This window comes from Cryptomeria japonica, chromosome 2, assembly GCF_030272615.1.
Source record: "Cryptomeria japonica chromosome 2, Sugi_1.0, whole genome shotgun sequence".
NCBI classification, from domain to species: Eukaryota; Viridiplantae; Streptophyta; class Pinopsida; order Cupressales; family Cupressaceae; genus Cryptomeria; species Cryptomeria japonica.
In genome coordinates this window covers 124,056,584-124,077,772 of record NC_081406.1, presented here as the reverse complement: position 1 = coordinate 124,077,772, position 21,189 = coordinate 124,056,584, and positions in this window count along the sequence as shown.

The window sequence follows — 21,189 nt, the reverse complement described above, 5'->3', positions numbered from 1 at the left end:
AATTATCTCTTATATAAGATGGCAGGGCATATTGTAAAAGACTCATATATATGTATGAGATCTTATAGGTCATTTGGACATGAGAGGATATGATGAGAGTGAGAGAATATAGATAATATTTTGCATAAGGTAATATAGTTGACAACGAAGGTTTTGGTTATAGACTAAGCTTAAACCGGTACTAAACCTAGCATAGTTGATGTTGATCTGAAGAAGTACATTGTCTTGGATTTTGATAATCCATTTTATAAGTCAGCGAGACTTTTGTTTTGTAGTTGAGCAGTGAGCTCTAGGCTGCTAGCCTTCCTGCACATGCAGGCCCCTCATTGTAAGTAATATTTATTCATTGGCTAGTGAGTGAATAATGTGGGTCATAAATCCCACTGAGGCTTTTCCTACACCAGGTTTCCTTGTTAATATCTTGTGTTATGGTGTGTTCGCTATGTTGTCTCTGTTATTCTTATTTGCTACATTAATTCTTATTTACTGGTACACTATTTTTGGATACACAGTTCTTAATAAGTTTAAATATTTTGCTAACTATTTAGAAACTAATTCACCCCCTCGCTCTCAGTGTATTTGGGACTGTCATTGATTCTAACATTAACCTACCGGGACCAGAAGGGTGCCAGTAAAGCATCCAAATAGCTAGTGTTGACATCAATGACAAACTATCAATGCAACACATAATCAATTCCACCAAATGGTCAACAAATTTGACACAAGATCAAAAACTAATGGAGAATCATTTGGTAAGAAAGATAACTTAACCCTAATTCCAACACAATAAAGAGTGTGAGGATTTGAGAGCTCTCTAACACAAGATGAAAGATTTAAATGGAACAGATGCAAAGAGAAGGAAGAAGAGATAGAAAGCATGAATACACACTTTGGTGGTCCATGAGAAGAGAAAAGGAACCATGTACATCTTGCCCCTAAAACTAGGTGATCCATGGAGAGAAGGACATGGAAAACTAGCCCCCAGAGTTTGTCTGGCTGATCCATGTAAGGGAGGAGAGTGAGAAAATTGTTAGTTCCACTCAACCTCATGCATGTGTGTGCAAGTAGAACAAGGATACCTACCTTTGACACCAAGAAGATATCCATCATGCAACAATGTCATAAATCCAAGAAAGAGAGGGAATACTCTTCAAGCAAGGATAAGATAGTTCAAAAGAGATATCTTGCTAAATAAGTGTACAGGAGATCCTTGGAGGAGCAGAGATCTTTGTTCAAAAGACATCTACCTTCAAGAGGATTTTTCTTAAACAAATATAACGTCTTCTATAATGAATTAATGCAAGAGATTTGAAAAGAGTAGAGGATGAGATGAAATCAAAGAGAGATTATTTATAACAACATTCTAAAAGAAGGAAAGAGATCCTTATCAGGGATATGCACATGCACAAAATACAAGGGTGTATTATAAAAGATACTACTCAATGAAGAAAAGAAATTGATGAATGATAAAAGAATTCCAATCACCAAGGAGGAGGTAACAATTAAGGATATTTACTTAAGATCCCCCTTAGGGATGCTTGTTCCAATATGAGAGAAGGAATTCAAATATGAATACTCCTCTTCAATCAATAAAAAATGCTTATAGAAGACACTACTTCACAAAGGGGAAATTTTAATCTTCAAGAAGGAGGGATGTTTGAAATCTCTCTTGCCCCCAATATATATAGGGAGAAGAGATGAGATAGAAATAGGATATTATGTTTCTTCCAAAAGTATGATTGCACGTGAAATTGTACCATCATGAATGACAATGAGCCCCCAGTAAGTGAGCTACCAATGTCACATAATGATGAGCAACATAATAGCCATTAATTTTATTTAAAGACATGATAGATTGAATGAGGTATTTGAATATGACATGTTAAAATCTCTACTATAAGAGAGATTAAAAACATGTATAAGATGATGAAGCTCAAAGGGTCTTTAGAAAGAGATAAGTTTATAGGAGAAGAATAGGCCACCAAGTCATACTTCTCTTGCACACAAAAAATATTAGGAGAGGGATAAGTGTAATTCATTAGAGCCTTATTCATAGAAGAAGGGATTTAAGAATGAGCAAAAAATAAAGCCTCATAAGTGGGATTAGATATCTCTTGAGGAGATTCATAAAGAGATTTTTTCATCACCAAGATTTCCTTATGAGGTAGATGAGTGTTGAAAGATGTAGAAGATGATTTAATTGAGATGAGATTATCATCACTACTAAATATAGTATGAACATTGAGAGATGGTCTTTTAGATGCTTTGGTGGGCTTAGAAGAATTATATCCAAGTCCAAATGAAGCTTCCTATGTATTATTTTCTAAAGTAACTTAATTCCTTGCTCATTTGCACCACAACCATTGCCATCATAGCGACTCTTAGCTAAAATGTGAAAATCAGGACCATAAAGGGATGCCAAATCAGAAGGAGATGGTGATGCCTCATAGGTCTCAGTGATATATGAATTAGAGGAAGGATTTGAATAATCATTTGACTTAGAAGCAGCCACAAAATGGTTACTTAGTTGTTTATACAAGGTGGGTTACTTAGTAGGTTCCTCCTTAGATTTCTCCTTCTCGGACTTAGATCCTTTCCAAGGTACCCTATATTCTCCTATAAAAGTAGGGGTAAAGTCTAGAGATCTTTGGGAGGAGATTCTGATTGTGTTGGTGTAAATAAATATTCATCATGGATATTATTACACCTTACTTATTTTTACTTAGGTACATGCATTTTATAGTAGTTTGGGTATGAGACACTTGGGTGTTTGTGCCAACATTGGGATAGTGTGTATAGGAGAATTTCCACCTTTTGTCGACTTATCTTGTTGTTACACTCCACATTTAGTGGGTGATCCACCTCATGTGGAATATTATATTGTTTCTCCTACCTACCCACACCTATTTCCTACCTACCCTTGTTTCTTATTGAGCCACATGTCATGTTTGTGTGCTCACATATCCATATAGCCTTGCCTATATAAGCAGGCTCATATTCATTGTATGTAATAAACGATTGATGATCCAGTTGATCAGTATTTTCATCTTGATAGAATACAGTTTATTCCTATCATCTATTTTTGTTTTCTCTCATGTGTGCTTTCCATTGCCTCTTGATCTTGGAAAAATCTCACATGGTATCAGATCCATTAGAGTGTCATTGGTTTGCTAATTGAGAGAAATTTGATGTTATTTGGGGTTGTGTATTTTGGAGTTTTCTATTGCAGGTTATTATTGAAGATTGATGAGCCAAATCTGAGGATACCATTGGATTGAGGAGGTCCAAGAAAGTCAGTTTTACCTTTTGTTTCATCCAAATCGGACTTCGGAGGCCAAATCTAGAGGCATTTGAAGTTTGACATTGCGGCAGAAATTTTCCAGAAATTATAATTTTGTAGACAATTTTCAAATAGTGATATCTCACTCTTTCGGACTCATTTTTTCGAGTAGTTTTTTTTGTTTTGGGGTAGAATTTTATGATCTATATAGTGGTGCATGATTTTTTGGATTTTCAAATACAGGTTTTTTGAAAATCATGAAATCCCAATTTTTACAACTTTGGAGGCTTCATTTGGGCTCATATGGACTCCTTTTCAGGTGCCATTTTTTTTGAAAGTGCATATTTTTTCATCTACTTTCATAATTTGTCATCTGTTTGCAGTGATTTTAAGTAGAAATTTTACTTTCATTATTTGGCCATTTTTGGCATATTTGGCACTTGTATTTTGCTTGGATCTCAGTTTAGATCACTAGCAGTATTTGTTGAAGTCTCTTAGATCTTATTTCGAGAAGTTGTAAATTGAAATCAGAAGTCCACTTTGCCTTGTTTTGTAAGTGGCCCATTGTATACACACTAAGTATAAAGTGCCAAAATCACCATTTTGGGGGGATTTCTTGATTGAGTATTTTGGGGGGGTGTCTTGTGTGATTGTGCCTCTCTCTATCTTGTGTTTTTTCATTTTGGTGCTATGGGTTCTCCTAAATTTCCACTTTTAACTCCTCATAATTATGCATCATGGAAAATTAAGGCATGGAGTAAACTAATGGAAAAATGACTCATTCATTATGTAAATCAAACTATTACAACACCACATGATCCTAAGGCTGATCCTAATGCTCAAATTGAATGGCTTACTAAGAATGATATGGCACTTGGAACTCTTAGAAAGTATGTATCAAATGACCTTATTTTTCACATTGATAAGTGTACAACAATTAAAGAGGCTTGGGATATTTTTAGGAAATTGTATGGTCAAGTTGATGAGATTAAGGGCTACAAGCTTGATAGTGAACTCACAACTTTGGATCCCAAGGATTTTGATACAATCCAAGATTATGTCACAAAAGAAACTAAATTAAGAGCAAAGCTAAAGGATTGTGGAATTGACAAAAAGGATGCTCAATTGGTTTATAACTTGTTGGACAAGCTTCCTTCAGAGTATGCAGCTTTTGTATCTAGCTTTCACACCCATAGGTTAGCTCAAGGTTCCTCATACACTTCTCCCTCATTTGATTTATTCATGGAGATGTTGATACTTGAGCAATCTAAGTTGACCATGATGGCGATTCTCAAATCTTCAAAGTCACAAGCTTTGGTGGCTAACAAAGGGAATCAAATAATCAAGGAAAAGGCAAGAATGAAAAGCAACCTAAGTCTAAACCACAGCAAGATGGAGCACAATCTTCCTCTCCACAACAAGGTGATTCACCATTCTCACCTAAGAGGAAATCATATAAGGACAATGTTTTTTGTGGATATTTCAAGAAGTCAAGACATGATGAACATCATTGTTATAAGAAGGATATTGATGAGTTGAAGAATCTTCTTGAGAAGAATAAAATCAACCTACCTTCTAGAATGTCTACATCGACTTCTTCTTCCAAGGATAAAAGAAAGGATCACTCTTTTGGGACAGATAGAGGAAAGGGACAAGCTCTTTGTGCTACTACAAGTCATGATTCAAGGAGATGGCTTCTAGATTTAGGGGCTTCTCATCATATGGCATCTTTGTAGTCTATGTTTTCTACATTTGAGCCTTGCCACATGCCATAGATTTTGATGGGAAATCATACATACATGGATGTGATTGGGAAAGGATCTATTGCCATTGGGAATAACTCCTTCAATGATGTGTTGTGTGTACCCCACTTGACAAATAATCTTCTTTCCATCTATCAAATCACACATGGGGCAATTAGGAAAATTGTGGAGTTCACACCTGATTCAGTTATCATTAGAGACTTGGAGAGTGGAGCTATCATTGTAACTGGGGTGGTTGATCATGCATCTTGATTGTACTCTTTTTCAAATTTTGGTCCTATTGATAAGGTTGGTTCTTCCTATGTTGATGATTTAGATTTTGAGGAGAACTTTGGGCATTTGAGCTTGGGCATTCTCACATGTGACCCCATTCTTGAGCCTTGCATTTCATCTCCTTCTATTGATATCACACCACCTATTGCACCTGATGATGCAGCTAGTGCAACGGTTTTGCCTTCTTATGATTCAGTGTAGCAGGATATTTCATATCTTCTAACTTCAGTTGATTGGGATGCCTACTTGACAGACATTGCAAGTTTGTTCGTGGACTCCTACATTGCAGATTTGGGAGACACCATTCATGACATTCATCTTTTCTTTAATGAAGATGATCCTTCTTTGATTGTTGCGAGGGATAACTTTGACCCTCTTGTACATTTTCTAAATGATCAATCCTTAGAGGTTGACATGATTGTGGATACTTTTGTACAACACTTGGAGGAGGTCTCTTTATCTTTTGAGGAGACATATAAGTCTTTGGATATTGTTCTACATTCATCTCCACTAGATCTTGGAGTGCCTTTTTCAGCAGTGTGGCACAATTTACCACCTTTGGAGGGGGTACCTTTCAACTTTGACATGGCGACACTTGAGCAGTTTTCATAGATTCCTTTCATCATGAGTATTTTTGCTTCATCTTCCCTTCATCGTTGGGGAGACTTCATGGATACACCTTTGGTTTTGTTTCTTCCTAAGGGGAGGAATGTTGTTCGATGTTCATGGAGCAGTTTCTTCATTCATCTTCGAGCTTCTATCATTGGTGCAGATTCTAGATTGAGGGGGGGGCTTCCTTGTCTCTCTTCTTCTTCTCTCATATGGGGGGGACTTTTTCCTCACATGGGGTCTTGTCCTTCACATACTTCTATGAGAGTTCTTTGTAACTAGTTTTCATCTCTCTTTTGGGGGAGGGTTTTTTCCCATTGGGTTTTTCTCTCTTTCCTCACTTTGTGAGAGATTTAATTGCATTGGTTTGCATGCATTTGCATTTGTACATGGGTACCTAACATGGCCTAGTAGCTGGGACTCATCTTGCATTGCTTAGTTGCATTGTAGACTTAAGTTCATTCCCCTAAGTTGCACTTAAGGGGGGTGTTCGTGTAAATAAATATTCATCATGGATATTATTACACCTTACTTATGTTTACTTAGGTACATGCATTTCATAGTAGTTTGGGTATGAGACACTTGGGTGTTTGTGCCAACATTGGGATAGTGTGTGTAGGAGAATTTCCACCTTTTGTCGACTTATCTTGTTGTTACACTCCAAATTCAGTGGGTGATCCACCTCATGTGGAATATTATATTGTTTCTCCTACCTACCCACACCTATTTCCTATCTACCCTTATTTCTTATTGAGCCACATGTCATGTTTGTGTGCTCACATATCCATATAGCCTTGCCTATATAAGCAGGCTCATATTCATTGTATGTAATGAATGATTGATGATCCAGTTGATCAGTATTTTCGTCTTGATAGAATACAATTTATTCCTATCATCTATTTTTGTTTTCTCTCATTTGTGCTTTCCATTGCCTCTTGATCTTGGCAAAATCTCATAGATTGAGTAGAAGAATCAAGAGTACTAGAAGGAACAACATCATTAAAGGAAATAGAAGTATTTGAAGAAGTAGAAATATTGGAAGAAGAATGGGAAGTAGTTGAACAAGAAGATCCAAATTTTAATGGTTCTTAAGGTTTGCCAGCTATCAAGTTATATGTCGTATTGTTATAATTGAATTTGACTTGCCTATGCAAAGTTGAGGGGACATCTTGCATTCTATGAATCCAAGGTCTCCCTAATAGAAGGTTATATGTCAAATTACAAGGCATAACATGAATAGGTGTAGGTAAAACAACAAGACCTACCCTAATAGGAAAGGTTATGACACCTAAAAATTGTATAGCAACATTATCAAAGCCTCAAATAGTAAGAGAAGAAGGTTTGATGAGAGAATGATCCACATTAATCTTATCCAATAATTCCACACCACAAACATTAAGGCGAGATCCATTGTCCACAAGCATTTGTCTTATAGCACTATCATGTATAATAACCACAATCATAAGAGGATCATATTGATTTTGGATTTCATGAGAAAATAATGCGTCTTGTGTGAATATAATTTGAGATTCGGGTGTGTTTGTGTTACTAGATGTTGATACTCAGAAGGTCAACATTGTTGTAGATAAGGACACAACTGGTAAGACAGAGATGACTAGTGAGCCACTAGTAACAGATAAGGAAAACTGGTAGATAGTGCCATAGAACAATAGGAAAAACAACAAATAGAGAAACAAGCAGAGCAACAGGCTCCAACACAGGAACAGGTTAACACAGAATTAGTGCCACCAGCAACTGTTGAGAAAAACAAACCATTGCTTAAGGAAATGGAAACACAAACTGACCTACCAAAGGTCACCATAAGCAAGGATATTTCTCCCATTGGTGGAATTCAAAGTGTTGGCTCTTCAATTGCAAGATTCAAGACAACAAATGTAACTGAAGTTCTTTTAGACTCTATAAAGAAAATAACAGATTTTAGTTCACAGGCATATAAGGCTATAGATGACACAATTCCACTTTTGAAGATGATAGCTCCAAAATGTAATGTAGATAATAAGGATTCTTTGAGGCAACTTGACACTTTGTCTAAATATATTACTGACAAAACGGTGACAGTTGAAAAAATAAAGGAAGACGCATTCAAAGAGAGGTTAGAAAAGGAAAAATAGAAATTCTTTGAGGAACAAATAAAGAAGTGTACAAGGCAGTTTGACACACTTCTACCGGAATTATGTAGCACATTAAAGGAATTCAAAACTTTGTACAAAGATACTTGTAAGACTAACTTTTTGATAGTTGATATAGACAAGAAGATCAGTAAGATACGAGAGGAAATAAATCAACTAGCTGACAATTTTATTAATTCATCTTATTCATTATCAGTTTTTGAGCAAAAGATAACAGGTTTTGAGGAAGAATTACTAAAGCTAGAAAGAGAAAAGGAGAGAATAAAAAATAAGGCTAAGGATCTAAAATTAAGACTAAGTCCAAAACTAGACTACCTAGCATCCTTAAGGAAAGAAATATCTGATGCATTGGTACAAGGACATAAAACACCGGCAGAGAAAATGCAACACCTCACCGGTACAGTTCAAAGGATAGAAGCCGCAATAAAAGACACTAAAAAGTTCATTGAGAACTTGAATCTGGTTTTGGCAGACCTTTTTCAGATTGTAACCAACCGGTTACAAGGTTGAGATAGGAAACTACACTCTATTGACACTTTGACTTAGGGATCATCCAATAACACACATTTTTGGTAACAATGTTTGGACTTCAATTTTTGGGATGAGCCAAAGGGGGAGTAGTGGTATGAGAAAAATCCAATAACTTAGGGATCATCTGCTCAGGAGGAGCACACATTTTTGGTAACAATGTTTGGACTTCAATTTTTGGATACACTTCTGAATTTTTCTCATGAGTGTTGCCATCAATGCCAAAGGGGGAGATTGTTGGCAAATGTACACTCCAATGAGACATTGTAGGTGATTGAAGGTTTTTTCATTGATGGCAACCTTACAATCCTATGACACCGGAAAGGCAATCCACCAGCACCAACAAAGTTAGATTCTACACCGGCACACAGACCACCAACACCGATAGTGAAAGGAAGTATACTGGCACAGAAGCTAACAGGAATTTTGGTTGTAATTTATTTTGTTTATTATTGTAAAATCATTGTAATCCGACTTGGAAAATTGTAAAATGACTCATATATATAAGAGATCATTGTAGAACAAAGAAGTAAGTATAGAGGAATGTAATTAAGCGAAATAAGGTAGACCTATTATGCGAATTATAGGTTAAGGGTTTATGTAAGAAGCAGAGCTATAAATCGGTACTGGATCTGGCATAGTAGATGCTATTTTGAAGTAGTACAAGACATTGGATTTATATAATCCATTTTGTAAGTTAGTGAGACTTCCCATTTTGTAATTGAGCAGTGAGCTCTAGGCACTTGGCCTTCCTGCATGTGCACGCCCCTCTTGTAGCAGTAATATTCTCTTATTGGCCAATAAGTGAATACTGTGGGTCACAAATCCCACCGAGGTTTTTCGCACACTGGGTTTCCTCGTTAAAATATTGTGTTATGGTGTGTTTTTCATGTGGTTGTTTTTATCTCTATTTATTGTATTACTTTATGTTTACAGGTACACAGTTCTAATTTGCTCTACATGTTTTAAGTTAAGAAAATCTTATTACCTATTAGATATTGATTCACCCCCCCTCTTAGTATCTGTGGGAATCCTAACAGTTTGTAGGATCAATCAAAGAAGCCATGTTATTAGGTGTCTCTGCAGGTGGGACATCTAAGTTTTTCAAAGCATCTTGTAACATCCCGTGATAAGAAGGTGAAGTTTGAACCAAATCCCAAATATAAATCTTAGCAGGAGTGGCCTTAAGTTATTCAATGAGATCATACTCCTTACTAAGAGTCTGTGATATACGAGGTGCTTGTGAAAGAATATGTTGACAGGGAGGAAGTGAAGTTGGGATAACTAGAGGAAGAAAAGGTTGCCTATTGTTTCTTGTGATGTAAGTATGAGCAACCGTATGATAAATCTCTCTGATTATTTTCTTAGCATACTCATAAGGGATCTTATTAGGATAACCTCCATGCACAGTAATAATAGGTTTCTTAGGAGTGAAAAAAAAATCATTATCATAACCACCTTGAACCACTAAGATAGGCTTATGTGGGGAATTTTGAGAAGGACAATCACCTTCAACTGTGAAGAGGGGTTTATTAGGTGTTTCATTCACATGTATCAATTTGATTGAGGATGGTTTAGGAATATCAAAGGTGTCCTTAGAAGAAGATTGAACAAGATTGTTGGAAGAATTGTTGATAGTCTCTCCTTGCACTAAAATGTTATCATGGCTAAGATCAATTTTAGGAGGGAGACTAGGGGTAGGCATTGATGTTTTAGGAAAGGTCATATCATCCTCTATCACCAAAGGATATACATGGGGAATAAAATCTCTAAGAGAAGGATCAACATTACTCTTTAAAGTCTCACCTTTGAGAGGGAGATCTTTGAAAATGATGTTAACCATCGTATCTTGAACTAGGGTATCCTTATGAGTAGAACCAATTTGAGGAGAGGGAGATGCTTTACCTTTAGAGGGAGAATTATTGAGATTCATGGAAGGTGAGATGCTCCTGATTTTATCCCCTTTGGCTAGGGTTCTCTCATGGGGGAGAGAATAATCAACACCTTCTTCTAATGGTCCATCCCAAATAGTAAGGTCATTAGAAAAAGTATTAGAAATATCTTTCACAAATATTTCCTTATTATTATTTCCAATTTTGGGAGAAGGGATAACATTGTTCATTAATTCTTCATCCTTAGGAAGGAGAGCATCAATACATGTGTTTACATCATCTTCTTGTCTCAAAATGTGTTCATTAGGATTTTTAGGGGAGAGAGAATTATGGAAATTTATTATGATATCATCTTCTTTCTCTAAGGCAAACTTTAGGAGAAGGGAAAGCATTTCTCATTAATGCATCATCTCTAGTGGAAATTTTGTTGGAATCAATAGATGAAATGCCACCACTAGGAAAAGTAGGGAAAATATCATCTTCTTGCACAAAATGACCCTCATGAAGGGAGTATTATTTAGGAGGGAGATGAACATCTTTCTCCAAAGATTCATGCTTAGGAAGGAGATCTTTGGAACAAGTGCTCATAACCTCTTGTTGTACTAACATTCCCCCATTGGTAAGACCAAATTTAGGAGAGGATAAGTCAATGTCCATCTATACCTTTTCACTTAGAGAGGAATAATGTAGGGAAGGTAAAGTAACATTAAGAAAGGTTTTTATGATATCATCCTCTTCCTCTAAGATAGCTAGATGAGAAGGGCACATTTTAGGAGAATTTTTGAGATCACTCTTCAAATAATCCTTCTTAGAGAGTAGGAGAGATTGAAAGGGATTGGTAACAACTCTTTTAGGAACCAATATGTTGTCATATATAGGAGGAGGTTCTATATTAGATGGAAAAATTGAAACAAGGGAAGCTAACCCATTATCACATTTAGGAAATGAATGCATCAAGACAAAAAAATCCTCTTTCAAATGATAACATATGCAAAATCGAAGAAAATGTTCAATTTTAACCAATGCTATCACTCTAAATGTTGATTTAGACTATGAAATTTATTGAGTGAAATGTGTTCCTAAATCAGATCTGAAATTAATGATCCAAATTAAGCTATCCACAAGTTCAATTTTGAATTGACAAATTAGGGTTTTAGCAAAATTAACCTCTAAATTTTGAAATTTGCAAGGAATTGAAACTTGTAAATGTAAATTTGAATTTGAAACAGAAAAAGAACTCAAATCTGAGAACATAAATTGGATTTAAAGAAGGTTGGAATCACGTCGGGTTCACCAAAATGTGGTGGCAAGAAAAGAAAGACCGAGTGACTAGGACCTAATCCCACTTTTGCCAACACATTGGGAATACAAAAGAGCCTAGGGAGATAGCTCACTTTGGCTAATTATTGTGAGAAAGAGAGAGCCAAGGGTTATCTCTTAGGGTTTCTATTCCTCTTGTTGCAAATGATGAGAAAAACTAGGGTTTGAATGATCAACTAGACTAGGAGATAAAGAATGAAGCACAAATGAACTTTAAATTGAACAAACTTGCAGATATGAAACTGAGATAGTGAAAGAATGAAAGGGGGAGGATTCTAGATGTGTACCTAATGTTTCAAATTGAACAAAACTTACCTAGACCAGGGTGCCACACCACTGTCTCGTTTCTACAGACAAGATGTTGCAACTGAGACACTACAAATTGGAGGTCTTGAGTCTGCAACCTGTCAAACTTGACTGCAACTTGGAGGAACCAACATGCCACGCCAATGTATAGAGAAGGACCAGGGTTCCATGCCCCTTTCCTTGACAAATTTCTGCACCTCTAAGACTTCTGAGTTGTTCTGGTGACTTTTCCAGATCTAAAACTGTCTTTGGATGCATGTTTCTGCACCTGTAGTTGAAAAGGGAAGGTTTGGGTGGCTATATAGGGTTTTGCCTTATTCAAAACCCTATGCTAGTGATTTCCACCTACAAATATAGGTGATAATATACTAAAAATATGTGTGCTAGAACCTTGTGTGTATGCAAGATCCTAAAATGAAAGAAACTAGAACTACCCTACATATGAGAGTAAACCCTAAATGTAAATGTGAATGTAAATGACAGTGCTTCAAACCAAATATACTAAATTATCTAAATCATGAATGTAAATATGCAAATTGATGTAAAGAAGCTCATACAAAGACATGAAAATAACATGAAATCATACCAATCCCCAAGGGAGAGATATTGCCACTAGATCTCCTATTATTCTTAAATATCTTCAAGGCTCCTAATTGGTGATGAATACTTGAAAAATGCTTGATGAATGTTGTTGAATGTTGTTGAAGACTCCACATAGGCCTATCTTTCACTACATATAAGGCTCCTTATGCTCCAAAAACCTCCTCTTAGATTCTTAGGAAGACCCCTTCAAATGAAGAAAGAGAGCTCTTATGTATGAAACCCTATATCTTAATTTTGAATTAATTTCGCCTTTAGGCCAACCTAGGAATTGAATTTACCTCCGATATTTTGGGTTAAAGCATTATAATATCATAGAATAGTGCTCCCAAAATTTGGGGAAAAAAAGACGAGGACAATGTGCATTCCTGCCACGGTCTGACCAACTTTTCACCAAATTTTTCAGGGCTATTAGATATGATGATATTAGAGTGAATCCCAAAGTTACAGCTGATTTCAAGGTGTTTTGATATATGAGATATGACCTTAAAGGTTGAAATAGGGCATAATTAGGGTTTATGATTAAATGATTTATTTAAGGAATAAAATAAAAAGGGGCACACTTAGGGTAAAGGGCTCAATTTTATGATGTATGAAGTGATAAAATATGATTTTAGATTTAATTAAATTAGTTAAATTCTTAAAGGGAAAGTAGAAATGGAAGATGTAAGACACACTAAGGCAGGTGCTAACCTAAGTGTTAAATTGTACCACCCTAGCAAGGGTGTATAATTTACGACACTACATTTAGCCCCCACTTTAGCGATCATATGACACTATGTGTATATGCAAGCTAAAGTAAAGAAAAGTAAACATTCATGAAAAATGATATATCCACAAGTTGTTAAATGAAGCCTCCAATGGTATTTGCAGTACAGAGTTAGGATCCACACCCTACAAAACCACATGTTAGATAAAATCACAAAATCACCTAAATGCTTAATAAGGAAGGTGATGAAAATTTGAGGGTAGCTATATGCCCCCCATGTTTTGGCTTGCTAATTTTAGTGAGTTGAAATAGGGTATCATGTTTACCACATCAAATTGTGAAAAAATATTGATGACAAATGCTCATGAGAAGATTTTTGTTAGACAGTTCAGATAACCGGAAGACAACTAAGAGGGGGGGGGGTGAATCAATTATCATAGATTACAAGAATATTCAACAATTAAACTTTAATACCAGAACCCAAATTAATAATACCAAAATAGTAGTTAATCCAATTAAGCATAAACAATAATCACAGAATAAAATCCATCCAGACAACACCAAGATTTGTAGGTGGAAAACCTGGTAAAGAGAAAAACCACTGTGGGAAGCCTACCCAAAGTCAGATAATACTTCTGTAGTAAGTATGTGAATTACAATGAAGGTGCCTACACTTGCAAGAAGGTCAATAGCCTAGAGCACACTACTTATCACAAAAGGAGTTTCACTGACTACATATAAATCCAAACTACAATCCAGAGAAGTGTTGAATTGCAAAAGATAGCATCCCCTATGCCTGAGTACAGTTTCGGTTAAGATTAATACCGAAGGACTAAATCCTCTTACATAAACCCAATTCGATCTCCAATGATCAAAAAACTCTTTTTCCTGAATGATATTACATTATTCGCACATTACATTCCTTGACAATAATCTTTTACATTAACCATGATGATCTATAGTGAGATCTTACATCTATATATACAAACCCTCGACCATAAACAATCAGGTCGGCCACCTGACAATAAAATAATTACATAATTACAAACCATGTCGGCCTAAGACCAAAAAAGTGATATCAACACATAAGACATCCTGAAAATACATCAATAGGTCCTATCCACACATTTCTTTAAAATCGGTCCATTACCTAGATCAACTGGGACCAAGTATAGGTCCACACACTTCAGCAATGATCTCCAACTACCAATTCTCGAACATGATCACCAACAACATCCTAAAACTCCATCAGAAGCTGCATCAACACTACTTATGCAATTCATCAAAGATCTCCATCAAAAGCTATGCCGGTGAAACCCTCGCCGGAACCAAAAATCAAGCTTCTAAGCAAGTAGGATAGAATCCAATCACCAAACCAAAACCAACTGACTAGATATGAGTATTAGTATCATGAACAAGCCAATTCCATCACCACACTATACCAGAGACTACCAGATCATACTGCATCCAAATTAACCAAAATCTACTTAACCTACCAGGACCAGAAGGGTGTAGATAAAGCAATCAAATAGCTAGTGTTGACATCACTGACATTACATCAATGCAACACATAATCAATTCTACCAAATGGCCAATAATCTCCCCCTTTGGCATTGATGGCAACACTAGATGTGAAAACATCTAAGTACCAAGAAATGCCAAAAAAATATCCCCCTATGGAAGACAACCAACAATCACCTGCATATAGCTCTGAATATCAATATCTATCCCCCTTTGAATTTTACCTTTTCACATCAATATCACTCCCCCTTTGACATCAATGCCAGAAATTTGATAGAAATATCAATGCAAAAGCATAAGCCTTTGAATCTCAAAGCTGACTACTTCCCTTGAGCAGTAGCATCACACATCAGTGTCAGAATGAATAGTATCTCAAATAATGTATGCCAGACTAATGCCAAACCGCATCAATCAAGTCTCTACCAGAGGGGTAGAAACCTCTAATCTGTCTCTCAGATACTCAAATGATTCCTTGGATAACAATTTAGTTAAAATATCTGCAATTTGCTCTTTAGTGTTCACATAAAATAGTCTAACTTCATTTGCTTCCACCTTCTCCTTCAAAAAGTTATACTTGATAGATATGTGTTTTGTCTTAGAATGAAATACCAGATTCTTTGATATATCAATAGCAATAGAGTTATCACAGTGAATAATTACCGGTGCGTCACAATCCACCTTTATATCCTTCAACATTTTCTTCCTCCATAAAACTTGTGTACAGTTGGTAGCAGCAACAACATACTCAGCTTTAGCAGTAGATAGAGAAGTACATGACTATTTCTTGCTGATCCATGAAACCAACTTCTTTCCAAGAAAGAAAGCTCCACCGGAAGTACTTTTTCAGTCATCAACATCAATATATGCACATGATTAGGGTTTATGATTAAATGATTTATTGGAGGAATAAAATAAAAATGGGCACACTTAGGGTAAAGGGCCCAATTTTATAATGTATGAAGTGATGAAATGTGACTTTAGATTTAATTAAATTAATTAAATTCTTAAAAGAAAATTAGAAATGCAAGATGCAAGACACATTAAGGTGGGTGCTAACCTAGGTGTGAAATTGTACCACCCTAGTAAGGGTGTACAGTTTACGACACTACAAAATGTAAGGAATCTGATACTTTGCATGCTGATGAAAATAATGAAATATCCTTAATATTTTGGAATTCTCTTCATACAAACGAAGAACCAAATGTTTGGGTGATTGATAGTGGCTAACGCAATCACATCACAAGTGATAAAAGAAAGTTAATCAATCTTATTGAATTGTATGGTGGATTAGTTAAAATCGGTGGAGAAGAAGATGCTCATATATGTAGAAAGAGAAACATTACAGTTGATAGAAAGTGTAAAAAAATGGTGTTCTTTGTTTGAAGAATGTTTCAAATATGTGCATGAGAGAAGTTTGAGAGATGTGTTGTCATTGATGTCAACACATTTTTGTCTAAGATAGTGATGCAGTGAAGTTTAGTGAGTTAGTTTGTTCAACGTAGTAAGTATGTTGAAGATCAGAGTTTGCAGATTAAAGGGTTTATAGAGGGTTGTCTGAAGTTGATTCAGTTCAAGTTTTAGAGGTCTACATGAAGATTTGATTGAGTTATGGGTATCTGTGTTGTGGTTGGTTTTTCACAAGTCACCTTCTCTAAATATCCTTGGTACAACCTTCTTATCAAATGTTCTCCTCATTTGTGTGTGATGATTCTCAAGATTTATGAGATCTCTTTTCCTTTTCTCTTCCATCTCTATGAGCTCAGCGAATCTGATGTGCATTGGTTCTTCACCCATCATTTCTAGTTCTTGAATTAGGCTTAAAGATGGAAACTCCACTGAAATTGGAAGCCTTGCTTCCTTACCATACACCAACATATGTGGAGAATTTCCTATAGACCTCTTAGGAGTGATCCTATCAGCCCTTAAGGCTGATTTTAACTTGTTATGCCAGCTTATTTTGATTGTCTTATTTTAGACAATTCAAATAACCGGACGACAACTGAGAGGGAGGGGGGTGAACAAGTTGTCACCAGATTACAAGAACCTTAAGTAATTAAAACTTTATTATCAGAATACATAAGATCAATACCAAAATACATAAACCAATTATCGAAATAGTGGATATACCAATTAAGCAGAAGCAATAATTAGAAAATACATACCATCCACTAGACACCAAGATTTGTATGTGGAAAACCCCATAAAGGGAAAAACCACGGTAGAAAGCCTACCCACAATGAGATAATACTTCTATAGTAAGTATGTGATTACAATTTGAGGGGCCTACACTTGCAAGAAGGACAACAACCTAAAGCACACTGCTCAATTACAAAAGGAGTCTCACTGACTATATAAGAAATCCAAACTAGAATCTGGAAGGAAGAATGAACTACAATAATAGCATCTCCTATGTCTGTGTAAAGTTCTAGTTAAGCTCAATATCGAAGGTCTTAAACCTCTTGCATAAAAGAAACTCAATCACCTATAATCGACGAAATCCTCTGCATGAATGATTATTATATTATTTTCTTGCATACCATGATCTAAAATGAGATCATACACATATATATATATAAACCCTAGACCTTAAACAATTAGGTCAGTCACCCAAACAATAAAACCTATTACATAATTATAAAACATGTCGGCCTAAGGCCAAACCAATATCATCCAACCCATTTAAATCATCCCAGAAACACATCAAGAAGTCCAACAACATATTACATTAAGTTGGTCCATAATCTAGATAGCACTAGACCAAATTTAGGTCCACACACGATAAAGCAATGATTCCAATCAGTCAACAATTGAACATGATCACTATCAGCATCCTGAATGCCTTCTAGAAGCTGCACCAACACCACTTATGCATAAAAAGATCTCTAACAAATATTTGCTAGTGAAACCCTCACCAGATCAATAAACAAGGCTTACTAGCATATAAGACAAAGCATACCAGAGCTTACCGGATGAACATGATCTTACTAATCAGAAACCAATCATCCTACTAGGACCAGAAGGATACTGGTAAACAAACAAAGCAACTAGTATTGACATCAATGATAAAACATCAATGCAACACATAATCAATTCCTCCAAATTGCCAACAATCTCCCTCTTTGGCATTGATGGCAATACTAGATGTGAAAAACATCCAAGTGCCAAGAAATACCAAACAAATCTCCAACACAAGAATATAGAAATGAAGTACTGATTCATACTCTCCCTGTACATGATATCAACAGTTAAGTTCTACAAATTTCTCCCCTAATGTATATAAATCATTAAGTTTTTTACATGAATATCTCTCCCCCTTTGACATCAATTCCAAAGATCTAACATAAATATGAAAGCAAAATCATAAACCATTAAATCACAAGACTAACGACTCCCCCTAAGTAGTAGCATCACCATATCTATCCAGATTGAATAATAGCTCTGATAATGCATATCATATTGATGACAAATAATATCAATCAATTTTCTACTAGAGGGGCAGAAACCCCTAATCTATCTCTGAGGTACTCAAATGATTCTTTAGGAAAAGGTTTAGTGAAGATGTCTGCAATCTTCTCGATAGTGTTCACATAAACCAATCTAACTTCATTTTCTTCCACCTTTTCCTTCAAAAAGTTATACTTGATAGATATGTGCTTTGTCTTAGAGTGGAATACCAGATTCTTTGATATGTCTATAGCAATAGAGTGATCGCAGTGAATAACTATCATTTCATTGCAATGCACTTTTATGTCCTTTAACATTCTCTTCATCCATAGAACTTGTGTATAGTTCGTAGTAGCAGCAACATACTCAATTTCAGTAGTAGATAAGGAAGTACATGACTATTTCTTACTGATCCATGAAACGCTTTTCTTTTCAAGAAAGAAAGCTCCACCAAAAGTGATTTTCCAGTCATCAACATCACCTTCCCAATCTACATTTGTATATGCACATAAAGTAAAGTCATCATCTTTAGGGTGCCACAAACCATATTCAGATGTTCCTTGTAAGTACCTAAAAATCCTTTTTACCGCACTCTCATGATTTTCTCTAGGATCACTTTGATATCTTGATTCAATGCAAATTGCATTCATTATATCCGGTCTAGTCTGAGTCAAATATGACAGACCTCAAATCATAAACTTGTATCTTGTAGAATTTATCGGTGTTGATTCATCTTTCTTTGTCAATTTCTCACTTGTAACCATAGGAGTACCAACCAGTTTAGAATTTTCAAGACCAAATTTCTTCAACAACTCCCTAGCATACTTAGTTTGACAGATGAAAATACCTTTATCAATCTGAGTAATCTGCAAACCTAAGAAAAATTTCATTTCCCCAATCATAGACATCTCAAATTCATTCTCCATATTGTTAGAAAATTCCATGCACGACTTATCTTCACCTCCAAAATTGATGTCATCAACAAAGACCTCAATAATCAATATATCATCATCACTGACTTTATAATTTATATTTCTATCAGCATTACCTTGAGTGAAACCAAGTTTTAAAATATATTTGTCTAACCTTGCATACCAAGCTCTAGGTGCCTGTTTCAATCCATATAAGGCTTCAACCTGGAAACCATGTTTTTATCATCTAAAAGTGAAAATCCATCAAGTTGCTCAATATAAACTTCCTCATCAAGATCCCCATTCAAAAAATCACACTTAACATTCATCTAATAAACCTTGTAGTTTTTATGTGCAACATAGGCAAGAAATAATCTTGCAACTTCAATCCTAGTCACAGGTGCAAAGGTTTCACCATAATCAATTCCTTCCTTCTAAGAATATCCTTTACGAACCAATCTAGCTTTATTCCTCACAACTTGTCCAATTCATTTAGTTTATTCCTAAAAACCCATTTAGTTCCAATTTCATTCTTATTTTTAGGTTGGGGAACTAAAATCCATGTGTTATTATTTTCTATTTGATCTAATTCTTCTTTCATAGATTTCATCCAACATTCATCTTTACATGCTTTAGTTACTGATACCAGTTCAACTTGAGAAATTAAACATACCTCATCAGTTGTCAATCTTCTTCTTCTCATCACTCCTTTGTTCTATCCCCAATGATCCGATCTTCTGAATGATTCAACCTTATGTACCTAGGAGTCTTCTGACTCTTTGTTTCTCTTCCCTGATCTTCAGTTGTTGTTAAGTTTCCTGATACTACTGAAGTAATTGGTTCAACATTATGTTCTGGTAAAAGTGTTACCGGTTCAATTATGATCATTTCCACTACCGGTTCTTGCTCATAAATTCTTATTTGACTTCTATTCTTCTCATCCACCTTGACATTAGCGCTCTCCACAATTCTCTACATTCTATTGTTATTGTTGGTGTAAATAATTATTCATCTTGGATATTATTACACCTTACTTAAGTTTACTTAGGAAATGCATTTTATAGTAGTTTGGGTATGAGACACTTGGGTGTTTGTGCCACATTAGGATAGTCTGTAGGAGAATTTTCACCTTTTATGGTGATCTTGTTACTACTCTATCATATCCACTTATTGTGGAGTGATAACTCCACCTTCGGTGGGTGATCCACCTCATGTGGGATATTTTATTGTTTCTCCTACCGACCACACCTATTTCCTACCTACCCTTGTTTCTTATTGAGCCACATGTCATGTTTGTGTGCTCACATATCCATATAGCCTTGCCTATATATGCAAGCTCATATTCATTGTATGTAACAACTATTAATCTTTGTTTATCTATTGATGAGAATACGGTTTATTCTTGTCCTAGATTTTGTCTCTCTATTTGTGCATTTCATTGAGCTCTTGATCTTGGCAAAATCTCACATGGTATCAGAGCCATTAGAGCATCATTGATTCATCCTTGAGAGGCATTTTTGCGACGTCAAGAGGTAGATCTGAGGAGCAACATCTTTTGGAGGCCTCCTAGAGAAGATCTGACCTTGCCATTGCATCTGGGTGACCGTTTCCATGAATTTTGACTATAAAGTCGGCCTATTTTGGTGAGGGAAATTTTTTTGCCAATTTTCCTATAAGTCGTACAAATTTTTTTTTTTTAAATATTTTTTTTAATATTTTGCAAATTTTTATTAATATATTCTACGCAGAATATTTTTTTTTGGGGTATTAAAAAGTTTTTTAAAAATCAAAAAAATATTATTTTTTGTGGGGGATAATTACCCCAACCCCGTTTGCCGTACTCGTGTCTGCAATGTTTTGCAAGGGCCACCGTACTTCCCATT